This window comes from Ascaphus truei, chromosome 4 (assembly GCF_040206685.1).
Source record: "Ascaphus truei isolate aAscTru1 chromosome 4, aAscTru1.hap1, whole genome shotgun sequence".
In the NCBI taxonomy this organism is placed as follows: domain Eukaryota; kingdom Metazoa; phylum Chordata; class Amphibia; order Anura; family Ascaphidae; genus Ascaphus; species Ascaphus truei.
In genome coordinates, this window is record NC_134486.1 from 238,996,573 (window position 1) to 239,010,974 (window position 14,402).

At 40.7% G+C, this 14,402-nt stretch overlaps 1 protein-coding gene across 3 annotated transcripts in view; it reads left to right on the plus strand.

Moving 5' to 3' along the window:
- The window catches only part of SMYD3 (SET and MYND domain containing 3), a 1,022,776-nt gene that overhangs the window by 530,108 nt on the left and 478,266 nt on the right, over positions 1-14,402 (plus strand). The gene's annotated exons all lie outside the window — the stretch shown is intronic.

Below are 14,402 nucleotides of genomic sequence, written 5' to 3' on the forward strand. Positions count from 1 at the left end.
TACTTTATCAAGGTGACAACAGTGTAATAAAGCTGCTTCTTTATACTCACCTGAACTACCTCTAAGCCAATAGGATGCCGCGTCATTAACCCGCGTCGCGCAGGGTCAAGGCGACATGAGAAGCAGTCACCTGCATCTGCGTAGAATCGCGGAGAAAGGTCGCGCACAGCCATAGGCTGGGCAGTTCGGGCAAAGTACAGGACCTAACTTACACTAGACGCTACAGCCCACGGAATGACGTCTCATCAGCGCGCATCACGGAGCGTGGTCGCGCTGACGTCACGTCGTATCCAGTAGCCTGGCGGAACATGTGACAACTTTTTTTACAAATCAAAACTTTATTGAAACTGGACATTACTGTTTAAAATAGAAAAAACTAAATTTAAAAAGCACGAATAACTTGTTGCAATAATAGCAGCAACCCTATGTACTGTAGCAGTATACTGTGTCAGTAGAAAAGAAATGGTAATAAAGATAAATAATAAATAACCAATAAATAAACAAATGATAATCATAACATTAAATAAATAGTTATGGTACTAAGAACATCACAATGTAACATTAAATAATAATTTGTCCTACCATATAATTAACAAGTATATACTTCTAAAGATTTTTGATTATACATATGAACACAGTATCCATACATAGGGAAAAATTAAAACACCTGTCGACCACATCCACATTTCAATAAGTAAATGACATAGGTGGAGTTACAATTTATAAATGACTTAATAGTGTAACTTTTCCTTGTATTGAAAGAACAAAAAGTTTTATTTTTATTCATTTTAGAGCAAGCTTTACAATGGGAACATGGATATATTCCATGAGGTAGAGATAATCTATCTCCTTTTGTAGATTCAAAGAGACTTGGTGATAGAAAATTTGACAAGGTTTTAGCTCGTTTGAAAACAACATTGGGACCTGATGCGATTTAAGGTTTTAAAATCGGATCCAGTGACAATACTTCCCAATGTTTTCTCAGAATATTCTTAATTGCTCCAGCTTGTTCACTAAATGGGGTAATAAAGGAGGGACTGGTATTGACTCTCGTTGGCTTTGATTTACGTTTCAATAATGTTTTCCTATCCATAGTGGATACTTCAAGGAGAGATATGTCCAAGTCCCTCTTATTATAGCCCCTCTGTAAAAAACGTGTATACAAATCTTCTGCTTGAAGTAAAAAGTCATGTTCACTCGAGCAATTATGACGTGCCCTAATGAACTGACTTTTAGGTATCCCTCTGAACATGGCGGGAGGGTGACAGCTGCTGGGCCTCAAAAGGTATTGCATTAATTTGGTTTTCGATGAAGAGTGGTCTGAATACTCAAAGTAGTATCGATGTATATAGAAGTCCTATTAACCACTTTTACCCTTAGGGGTTAAGCCCCTTCATTACCTTTGCAATTAGTACAGCAAAGGTAATTACATAGTTACATAGTAGTAGATGAGGTTGAAAAAAGACGTACGTCCATCAAGTTCAACCTATGCTAAATTTAGACAACAGATACAGTACTTTATTCTATATCTATACTTACTTATTGATCCAGAGGAAGGCAAACAAAAACCCCATTAAGGGGAAAAATTAATTCCTTCCTGACTCCAAGAATTGGCAATCTGATTAATCCCTGGATCAACATCCTTCCCATGTATACTTATTTGGTATATCCCTGTATACCTTTCCAATCTAAAAAGATGTCCAACCTTTTTTTGAACAAATCTATTGTATCTGCCATCACAGTCTCCATGGGTAATGAATTCCACATTTTAACTGCCCTTACTGTAAAGAACCCTTTCCTTTGTTGCTGGTGAAATTTCCTTTCCTCCAACTTTAAGGGATGGCCCGAGTCCTTTGTACTGCTCATGGGATGAAGAGTTCTTTTGAAAGCTCCTTGTATTGACCCTGAATATATTTGTATATAGTTATCATATCCCCTCATAGACGCCTCTTTTCTAATGTAAATAAATTTAATTTAGCTAGCCTCTCCTCATAAGTTAGAATGTCCATCCCCTTTATTAATTTGGTGGCTCTTCTCTGCACTCTCTGTAGTTCCATAATGTCTTTTCTTAGGATTGGTGCCCAAAATTGTACTCCATATTCAAGGTGTGGTCTTACTAGTGCTTTGTAAAGGGGCATAATTATGTTTACTTCCCTTCCATCCATTGCCCGTTTGATGCAAGATAAGATCTTGTTTGCCTTTGCAGCTACTGCATGACATTGGGCACTATTGCAAAGCTTGCTGTCTACAAGCACTCCTAAATCCTTCTCCATCAAGGATTCCCCCAATATATCTCCATTTAATTTGTAAGTTGCCTTTTTATTCTTGCATCCCAAATGCATAACCTTACATTTATCTGTATTAAACCTCATTTGCCATTTACCTGCCCACGTTTCCAGTCTCTCCAAGTCCTTCTGAAGAGAAATTACATCCTGCTCTGATTCTATTACCTTACACAATTTAGTATCATCAGCAAAGATGGAGACTTTGCTCTCGATCCCAACCTCAAGGTCATTAATAAACAAGTTAAAAAGCAGGGGTCCCAGTACCGATCCCTGAGGTACTCCACTCACGACTTTAGCCCAACCTGAAAAAGTTCCATTTATGACAACCCTCTGTTGTCTGTCCTTTAACCAGTTTTCAATCCAGGTGCATATATTATTACTGAGTCCAATTTTCTTTATTTTGTACACCAACCTCTTGTGTGAAACCGTATCAAAAGCCTTTGCAAAATCTAAGTAGACCACATCAACTGCATTACCCTGGTCTAAATTCCTACTTACCTCCTCAAAGAAACAAATAAGGTTAGTTTGGCAAGATCTATCCTTCATAAATCCATGCTGACTATTACTAATAATTTTGTTTTCCATTAGGTATTCCTGAATATTATCCCGTATTAAACCTTCAAGTAGTTTCACTACTATTGAAGTCAGGCTTACAGGTCTGTAATTCCCCGGGTGTGATCTAGCTCCCTTTTTAAATATAGGCACCACATCTGCTTTACGCCAATCTTGTGGTACTGAGCCTGTGGAAATGGAGTCCTTGAATATTAAATATAATGGTTTTGCTATTATTGAGCTTAACTCCTTGAGAACTCTTGGATGTATGCCATCGGGGCCAGGTGCCTTATTTACTTTAGTTTTTTCAAGTCGCTTATGAACTTCTTCCTCAGTTAACCAATTGGTCATTAATATGGAGGTTGTGTCTTCCTCCTGCGGCGCTACTATTGAATTGATTCTTCCCTGGTAAACACAGAGGCAAAGAATTTGTTTAATACCTCTGCTTTCTCCTTATCTCCAATAATCTGCCTACCCATCTCACACTGAAAGGGTCCTATATTTTCTTTTCTCATTTTTTTGTTATTAAGGTACTTTAAGAACTTTTTAGGGTTGACCTTACTTTCTATTGCAATCCTTTTTTCATTATCCATTTTTGCTAATTTAATTGCCCTTTTGCAATTTTTGTTACATTCCTTATAATTCTGATACGATGTCTCTGTCCCTTCTGACTTAAAGAATCTAAACGCCTTCCTCTTCTTGTCCATTTCCTCCCCTACCTGTTTATTTAGCCACATTGGTTTTGACTTATTTCTTTTATACTTATTACCCGAATTAGTACAGCATTGCATAGCAATGTATTTTAATATTGTAAATGTATCATTTTTCTTTTATTGTAGCTTACCATTGTTTGCCAATGTGGCTATCTAGACCCCCATTGAGAGGGCCTTGGTTGCCACAGTGACCATCAATGGTTTTATGGTTACATAAATATCACACCCTGTAAATTGTTACAACAATGTTAATGAATAGTAGCTTAAAATTGCGGGAATAGCGCCCTGAATTTGTTTTGACCAGGTGCGATATTAACTCCACTTTAACAGAGTTTGATGTTTCCGGGCCTACAGGTATGTGTGTTATATATGTCTCTTCATATGCACCCTGAGAATGTTGCTCTTTGTATCTGCTGCTGTTGCTCTATCGATAGCGTATTGGGAGACATCTTTTGTTGAAAAAGCAGTATCTTTCTCAATAGTTAATGAATTAACAGTCTCCATGGGTAATGAATTCCACATTTTAACTGCCCTTACTGTAAAGAACCCTTTCCTTTGTTGCTGGTGAAATTTCCTTTCCTCCAACTTTAAGGGATGGCCCGAGTCCTTTGTACTGCTCATGGGATGAAGAGTTCTTTTGAAAGCTCCTTGTATTGACCCTGAATATATTTGTATATAGTTATCATATCCCCTCATAGACGCCTCTTTTCTAATGTAAATAAATTTAATTTAGCTAGCCTCTCCTCATAAGTTAGAATGTCCATCCCCTTTATTAATTTGGTGGCTCTTCTCTGCACTCTCTGTAGTTCCATAATGTCTTTTCTTAGGATTGGTGCCCAAAATTGTACTCCATATTCAAGGTGTGGTCTTACTAGTGCTTTGTAAAGGGGCATAATTATGTTTACTTCCCTTCCATCCATTGCCCGTTTGATGCAAGATAAGATCTTGTTTGCCTTTGCAGCTACTGCATGACATTGGGCACTATTGCAAAGCTTGCTGTCTACAAGCACTCCTAAATCCTTCTCCATCAAGGATTCCCCCAATATATCTCCATTTAATTTGTAAGTTGCCTTTTTATTCTTGCATCCCAAATGCATAACCTTACATTTATCTGTATTAAACCTCATTTGCCATTTACCTGCCCACGTTTCCAGTCTCTCCAAGTCCTTCTGAAGAGAAATTACATCCTGCTCTGATTCTATTACCTTACACAATTTAGTATCATCAGCAAAGATGGAGACTTTGCTCTCGATCCCAACCTCAAGGTCATTAATAAACAAGTTAAAAAGCAGGGGTCCCAGTACCGATCCCTGAGGTACTCCACTCACGACTTTAGCCCAACCTGAAAAAGTTCCATTTATGACAACCCTCTGTTGTCTGTCCTTTAACCAGTTTTCAATCCAGGTGCATATATTATTACTGAGTCCAATTTTCTTTATTTTGTACACCAACCTCTTGTGTGAAACCGTATCAAAAGCCTTTGCAAAATCTAAGTAGACCACATCAACTGCATTACCCTGGTCTAAATTCCTACTTACCTCCTCAAAGAAACAAATAAGGTTAGTTTGGCAAGATCTATCCTTCATAAATCCATGCTGACTATTACTAATAATTTTGTTTTCCATTAGGTATTCCTGAATATTATCCCGTATTAAACCTTCAAGTAGTTTCACTACTATTGAAGTCAGGCTTACAGGTCTGTAATTCCCCGGGTGTGATCTAGCTCCCTTTTTAAATATAGGCACCACATCTGCTTTACGCCAATCTTGTGGTACTGAGCCTGTGGAAATGGAGTCCTTGAATATTAAATATAATGGTTTTGCTATTATTGAGCTTAACTCCTTGAGAACTCTTGGATGTATGCCATCGGGGCCAGGTGCCTTATTTACTTTAGTTTTTTCAAGTCGCTTATGAACTTCTTCCTCAGTTAACCAATTGGTCATTAATATGGAGGTTGTGTCTTCCTCCTGCGGCGCTACTATTGAATTGATTCTTCCCTGGTAAACACAGAGGCAAAGAATTTGTTTAATACCTCTGCTTTCTCCTTATCTCCAATAATCTGCCTACCCATCTCACACTGAAAGGGTCCTATATTTTCTTTTCTCATTTTTTTGTTATTAAGGTACTTTAAGAACTTTTTAGGGTTGACCTTACTTTCTATTGCAATCCTTTTTTCATTATCCATTTTTGCTAATTTAATTGCCCTTTTGCAATTTTTGTTACATTCCTTATAATTCTGATACGATGTCTCTGTCCCTTCTGACTTAAAGAATCTAAACGCCTTCCTCTTCTTGTCCATTTCCTCCCCTACCTGTTTATTTAGCCACATTGGTTTTGACTTATTTCTTTTATACTTATTACCCGAATTAGTACAGCATTGCATAGCAATGTATTTTAATATTGTAAATGTATCATTTTTCTTTTATTGTAGCTTACCATTGTTTGCCAATGTGGCTATCTAGACCCCCATTGAGAGGGCCTTGGTTGCCACAGTGACCATCAATGGTTTTATGGTTACATAAATATCACACCCTGTAAATTGTTACAACAATGTTAATGAATAGTAGCTTAAAATTGCGGGAATAGCGCCCTGAATTTGTTTTGACCAGGTGCGATATTAACTCCACTTTAACAGAGTTTGATGTTTCCGGGCCTACAGGTATGTGTGTTATATATGTCTCTTCATATGCACCCTGAGAATGTTGCTCTTTGTATCTGCTGCTGTTGCTCTATCGATAGCGTATTGGGAGACATCTTTTGTTGAAAAAGCAGTATCTTTCTCAATAGTTGTATTGATTTTTAATTGATATACGAAAGTCACAATCTTTTAACTTTTTGATACTTTTGCCACTTTATTGATACCTTATTAAGCACTACATGTTCACAAAACTTGACTTGGAGAGGCACAGATACCGTTAACGGTAATGGGGGGTCCCCAGAGCTGAACAGAATAATTTAGTTTCAGAGGAACCTTTGGATCCAACCCTGTTAAAAAAAAATCAACCATGATTGCTGCTGTAATTAGCTTTATTATTTTGTGGTGCAACGTTTTTCTGGACTATGTTTGTTCTATTGCTGGAATTAGCTGAAGGTTCAACCACTGTCAGATATACTGAGACAGCCTTTGGCGCAGCCGATGGACACCTAAAGGGTGTGAGCCGTTTGCTGCTGTTCGCTGATGTTTGGTGATGTTAAAGCTCCTCTATTTCAATCTGAAACTCACCAGCCCCTTTATCCCCTGTTCTCAATTTTCCAACTCTATCTGTCCATGAAGTGCCTGTGTAATTGACTGTATAACTTCTGTTCTTTTAATGTAACCATGTATTTGTATAACTCTGTGCCCAGGACATACTTGAAAACGAGAGGCAACTCTCAATGTATTACTTCCCGGTAAAACATTTTTATAAATAAATCAAAATACTGTAATCCGCTAGAATGCTCCTGCAAGTGAAATAGTGGATTATTAGCACCGTCCCCTTCTCGTGGGCAGCTGAAGGAAAACAATGTCGGCTTCTGACATGTGGCAGTGGGACATATTCAACTCGCCAGTGGTTGTAATAACGTTTGCTACACCTGTGTAATATGTACAGCTACAGTAGTTTCAATAGAACAGAACGGAACAGAAAAACAGGTAAATACTTAATACTGTAGCTACAGTTGGAGAGTATGAATTAAGTCACCAGACAAAAGCAGTGGAATTCTGGGGCAACAAATATCAAAGAAACACATTCCATGAACGGTAATAGCATTTCTTTTTCATTTGAGAAGTCTCACCCAGTATAACAAATACTTACATTTTGTTATTTACTGGAGTGCTGTTAAAGTGTTTCCAAACAAAGTTAAAAGTAAAAAAACAAGATCAGCGCACATCCAAAATCACTATTACTTAATCACTATTATTATTTACCATTTCTTGCTACTTATACCATGCTGCATAAAAGCCTTCATATTTTTTACTATTGGCAATATTGCATTTATTGGTGTTTTAGTTCTGTAGTCTGGCCACGGCATTATAGACGGGCCCACTACACCAAGGTAACCCCACATCAGGCTGGTCCTTATTTCTAATGTCATTATTGTTTTACTGTATTTTTTTACTGTCTTCTGAGCTGAAGCCCTCCTACTTCTCTCATTTTTCTTTCATTTTCATGTAGGAGACTGTCTGACTTGTAAACTGAAATGTATTGTATACCTTGCCATTAGCAGGTCACGTCAGTGTTCTTAGTGAGTTTGGATGTGCATTGGATTTTGTGTGTTTTTTTTTGGTTTGTTTATTAATTTAGCAGGTTTTTTTGAACCAGAATTGATTCACTTTTGACTTGATACATAGATCTCATATAACCGTAGACATCATTTTAAACCATATGTCACTGGGCTATATATTTTCTTCCTCATGTGTTACACTGTCAAATGTTATTAAAATCCTTCTATTCCCTTGCTGGTATGAAAATGATTTCTCTGGATCAGTACGTTGCACGTCTATGCTCGCTTCATTAAACCACAGAGAATATGCACATATTAAAAAGAAGCAGAAAAACACATTGTCAGCTGTATTCTTATAATACATTTTTATATGCTTTGTGCTCAATCTAAACCTGAAAAATACTGTTTTGAATATGCAGATAAGCTTATTGCACTGGTCTCCAGGGTGGTGGGGTTGAGGCAAGTTCTCCTCTCTGTTGTGGGGCACATGCTAATCAATGCCTCCTCCCCCCCCCACCCCAGCTACCCTTCACTAAATGGATCCCACTGACCATTGGCTAACCCCCTCTCCCACCATCAAATTAGGTAGTGTGAGACTTCGTTGCGGTCTGCATTCAAGTTCGTGCGCACTCAGAATGCAGTGGCGATCTTGACTACATACAACCTTGACTTCATCCGGGAAGTTGCCAGAGCATGGTTTCCTGTTTATTCCTGTCAGTCTCCAGCTTTGCCTACATCTAGCCTTGTGAAACAAAAATACTTTTATGGCGCCTGGACATATAAAACTTGATGAAATTGGTCTAATCAAAGCCAAACCGGTTCAGATGATTGTCCCCCAGGTTCAGCTTAGCTGCTACAGATTTCTTTGGAGACCTGTAGCAGTGTCAGCCAACATAATCCTCGTGTGTATACAGTATATATATATATATATATATATATATATATATATAGGAGACAAGACAAAAAATGCCACAATAGTGCATTACCTCTGATGGTACATAAGGGATCACAGTAATGATCTTCTGGCAGAATAATTAAAAATATTTAATAGTCCATATGCATCAATAAAACAGATCACAACTGCAATCTACATATACAAAATGGTGAAAGGTTGACACATCATAAGCGTTAGCTCGATGCTCTTCTCTCCGCCAATATAAAAATTGGAATCCTACTTACAACAGGACCGTTGCACATGCGCCTAGTAGGTAGAACTCTTTGGTTATTGCCTTCCCGGCTGATAGCTTGATGGGGTTGCATGGGTCCCGGACCAGCTGTGCGGCTCCGATTCTACAAACTCATCTCAGTCCGGCTTCTCCCGGTGACATCACTGCTCTTTGCTCTCAGCTGTTCTCGGCTAAGGGGTCCTCACGAGTCCTCCACAATAACCCTACGTGTTTCAAGATGTGAAAATATCTCTTCCTCAGTGGTGCTGTATCCTACATCCTAACTCAGCCCTCTGGGTCTGCTTCCTGTTTTGAGATGAGCACTGTTAAATTTTGCTGTAGCCAACATGGAAGCCACTGAGATAGAGAAAGCTTTGTTCACCCAAGGGAAAGATCAGGAGAGTCTTTGATGCCCCTTGCCAGGTCGGTACGCTATCGAATTTCGTAAACTGGCTGTGGATATGGTCTGGACCAATGAATCTCAGGTAGCAGCCTTGTGGTAGGGTTGTCTGATCATCTTCAAGACTAATTGACCGGTTGTCACATTCCCACTGACCTGGAAGATCTTATCGCCTTATGTGGACCTCCGGTTACTGTTAGGTCCGGCTGAACACAATTCGGCCTCATAGAATCACTGCCATCCGACTAGCTCCATGGTTCTAATCCCCCGAAAGTTGCTGAGGAAAACCCATGCAGTTGGATAGGACTAAGTTGTCTTATGAGGAGAAGCGCCGGATACGCTTCATCAGTATGTGTCTCTACTGTGGTCTTAAAGGTCACTTGGCCCAGAATTGCCTTGTCAAGTCTGGAAACTCTAGTGCCTAGTGAAAATGGAGGGATTTTGGGGGGTCTATACCAGGCCTTTGTGGACTATGGAGCTCCAGGGAACTTAATTGACCGCACTTTCACGGAGAAGCATTCTGTTCCCCTCCAACCCAAGAAAACCCCATTAACTGTTGAGGCTATTGGTGGAAGTCCACTTAAACCCGAGACCATTTCTATGGAGACCATCCTGATACTGCTTATTGTGGGAACGTGGCACAAGCAAAGCCTCATCCTCAATGTAATTCAATCTCCTTCAGCCATGGTGCTGCAGGATTCCCCTGGCTGCGACAACACAATCACAGTATAGATTGGGATACCACTCAGCTGACAGCTTGAAAACCATCCTGTCATGTCACCTGTCTCCAAAACCCTCACTGGCTTCTGATTCCGAGACCAAGGCTATGGGAGAGTATGTTCGGGATAATTTACAGCAGGACTTTATTCGCAAGTCCTCCTCGCCTGCTCGGGTAATTTTTTCTTGCTCCTTTGATTGCATTAACCTGGCTCAACCTGAGACTCCAAGTGAACTTTGCGCACCTCCTGCGATACTCTTTATACCTCCACAGTTCCTGGGAAAAGGTTCTTCAATGGGGTCATCATTCTAAGTTTGTCTGTCATCCTGGGAAGAGGACGACTTCCAACTTCATAGAGTGCACCTTCTGGTTGCCTGAGATCCGTACGAATGTTGAGCAGTTTGTGGCTGCTTGCACAATCTGCCCGATCTATGGGCCTGGCCACCATTCTGGTGGTGGTTTGCTGTTTCTCTCTGCAGACTGACTTCATCCTGCTCAAAAAGCTACCCACTGCTGCTGTACTCGCAGACATCTTAAGGAGATTTTTCACCTGCATGGAGTTCCTACGGCCATAGTCTCCGGCTGATGCTCCCAGTTTGTCTTCATCTTTTAGAGGGCCTTTTGTTGCAGGATGTGATCACCTTCCACTTTTCCTCTGCCTATCACCCACAGTCAAATAGCCTCATTGACTGCACCAACCAAACCTTAAAGCAGCATCTCCGATGTTTTGTTTCGGACCATTAGGGCGACTGGATGGACCTGCCTCACTGGGATGAGGTTTTCTGCAATTTCTTAAGGAATGATTCCACCCAGGAATCTACCTTTTTTAAGCTTTAACTAGCTTTAACTACACCTTCCCAGCTTTAACTACACCTTCTGAAGTCCCGCAGTGGATTTAAAATGCCAGGAACTTCAAGATCCCTGAAAGGGGATCCCTGCCACCTTGTAGAAAACAGCTCTGAATGGTCCCTTCACCCAAGCTTGGTTCCAAGTACATACAGTAGGACCATACACGATCATCAAAGAGATTATCCCGGTGGCTTTTGAATTAGAGCTTCCCTCTAAGAACAGAGAAGGAGAGTCTTCCTATGATATTCCCATTTTTCTTAAAAATGAGAGTGGACATTTATTTGCGAAGGAAGGTTGTGGGACCCTGAGCTTGAGGATAAAAATACAAGTGGTACTCCATTAATGTTCTACCTTACCAGTTTGAGCGATACTGAACCTGCACTCAAATATTCAGAATTTTGTGATACACCCAGAATAACAAAGTAGTATAAAATATAATAAGAAATTAAGAAAACAGACTATGGACACAATATTAAATATTCAAGCAAGCTTTTAAAAGCCTACAATTGTATGTAATGATACATTTCATTTTACCAAATGCAGCTCTTTAAAAAAAAATATAGTACTTCCACAATTGTTATCTAGCAAATCAGTCTATTGAGAATTACACAATAGCTATAGTGAACATAATGTACTATAATAAAATATTTTCTCATACAGCTATGCTTGCTGACAATTAAAGCCACGCTATCTCTGCTAGCAGGCAGATTGTTATTAGTTCCTGCTAATTCACACATAATTCACAAATAAAACAAACTGTACATATTTTTTAGGATACACTATTTTTAGATTGCTGTGTAGCTATAGTTTGAAGGCTTACCATGTGTAGAAAACGTGGTACTATAGCAAAAAATATATAAACCACCTCAGTTTTGCCACATTAACATTATACAGTAAAATAGACTTTTATTTTGTGAATAAAATTGTAACAGGGACATATCCCTGTTTAAATAAAGCCGCCTCCCGAGTTAATTGCAGCCACTCTATTAACTAGTCTCCACCTGGACTAATGAGAGCTCTGTAAAAAGGCTCATGTGAGACACAGGACAGCGATTCCTTAGCTCACATTTGGACTGACATAAGGAGAGTAGAAAAGCCTGCACACAGACACTGACTTGATTCCCTGGTAAAACCCAGATTTGATTCTTCTGTCTCCTAATCACCCCATGATGTGTCCATTTGACTAAATTCAACTTGTAACACCTAGACAGGACAACACCCTGTTTAAAATTACCAATTGTGTAAATGTGCCTCGTGCTAATTGAGCTGATTGGGCTGAATTTAATTCAGTCAGGTGACCTGTAAGACCTATATAGCTCGAGACACACTGGAGAAGCAGCAATGCAGGTGCAAGCAGCATACATTTGAAGTAGCATTTTTTATGTAGCTTGCAGTGTGGATTTGAACAGGGAGTTCAACAGTAGTGAAACAAGTGGACAACACAACACCTACTGGCCCTGATTCCTGGATTTGAACTACGCTGGAAAGGAGGAATGTATCTATCCCAGACTGCACATCTCAGCACTAAACTATTGCTGCCATGCCACCACTACTGTTTTTATTTGCTTTGACCTCACTTCTTTTCCAAATACGCACTTCTTTCTACCAGCCTCATTATGTCTCTAACTCTATTCATATATCTCCTTCTTTCACCACTTCTCAGTTCACATGAACTCCTTTCTAAAGCTTCTAAAGCTTCACAGCTATATCCCCTGCACTAAAACACACCCCTGTAAATCAGCCTCACACATTATCTATCTATCCATGCTTTTCCTCCTTGCTTCTGGGGATATCTCTCCCAAACCTGGTTCCTGCCTTATTTCTGTATGCCCTCGCCTTCCACATACAACTTCTACTCCTTCGAGTGTCAACCCCTCTAACCACATACCCATCCCCTGCCACCCTCCCTCCTCTCTCCCTTTCTCCTGTGCCCTTTGGAATGCTCGCTCCCTTTCTAACAAGTTCCTCTCTGTGCGTGACTTCTTTTTTTCTCACTCTCTGTTCCTATTTGCTATAACTGAGACCTGGCTCAATCAGTCTGACTCTGCTCTGGAAGCTGCCCTCTCTTATGGTGGCCTTTCCTTCTCCCACACACCATGCCTGATGGCAGGGGTGGAGGCATGGGGCTCCTGCTCTCCTCTCTCTGCCGCTACCGTACCCTTCCTATTCCTCCCTCTCTTGCTTTTCCCTCCTTTTGAGGCTCACACTGTCCAGCTTTTCTCTCCTCTCCCTGTCCACGTGGCGGTCATCTATCACCCACCTCCCTCTACTCATACCCCTTCTGTCTTTCTCACTTTGAATCCTGGCTCTTTCTTTCTCTCAAAAAACAGACAAAGATGCCCAAAGCTACTTCCAATGTGACAAAAATACACAGTGCAATACCTATATATTCTCTTGAAAAAGGGGTAATTTAGTTTAAGCCTTTGGGGCCAAAGCGTCTTAAGCCTGCTGCCACTTTCAAGGCATGACCGTTGCAGGTCCTAACACTCCCTAGGTTAAAATTCTTATTAACCTGTATAATTGTTTCTTTCTTTCTCTCCCCAGGCTCCCCTGTTCTTCTCCTTTGGGACTTCAAATGCCATATTGATGACCCCTCTCTCCCTTGGGCTTCCCGCTTTCTCTCTCTAACCTCTTCTTTTGGCCTTCAAGAGTGGACTGCAGCCAGCACCCACAAGGATGGCCACTACCTACACCTGGTTTTCACTAAAAACTTTTCTCTCTCTGATTTCTCCATTTCCCCCTTTCCTCTCTCTCTGACCATCACCTCATCTCATTTTCTCTCTCTCACTTCTCCACCTCCATCTACCCCACGGTTCTGCAGAGACCTGCGTTCTATTAACCTACCAGCTTTTGATTCCACTTTACGCTCCTCCCTCTCCTCTCTCAGCTCTGCTCCAGAACCTGACAACTTTGTCAGGAACTACAACTCTGCCCTATCTTCCTCTCTTGATCTACACACCCCGCTTTCTCTCTGCCGTTCTCGCCCTTTGAACCCCAGACCCTGGCTTAATTCCCACATGCGCATGCTGCCTTCCTGCACTCGTTCCTCTGAATGCATCTGGAGGAAATCTCACACTCTCGCAGGCTTCCTTCACTACAAATTCATGCTATCCTGTTTCAACTCTGCCCTCTCTCAGGATAAACAAACCTAATGTTCTTCACTAGTCAATACGCACAAGTCTAATCCACCCGACTCTGCTCTGTCTTTGACTCCCTACTCAGACCACCCTTTGCTGCCTGTTCTTCCTCCATCTCACCTCAGGACTTTGCCGACTATTTCAAGGAAAAGGTGGAATCCGTACGTCAGGCCATCCCCTCTGTATCCTCCCCTCTCCTACACCTCTTTCTAACTCTCCGCCTACCTCCCTTGACTCTTTTTCCGCTGTCGAGGAGGATGTGTCGTTGCTAATCTCCTCTTCTCCCTCTATAACCTGCCCTCTTGACCCCATTCCCTCCCATCTCCTAAAACCTCTTGGTCCTACTATAATCTCTACGCTCACACACATTTTTAACTCC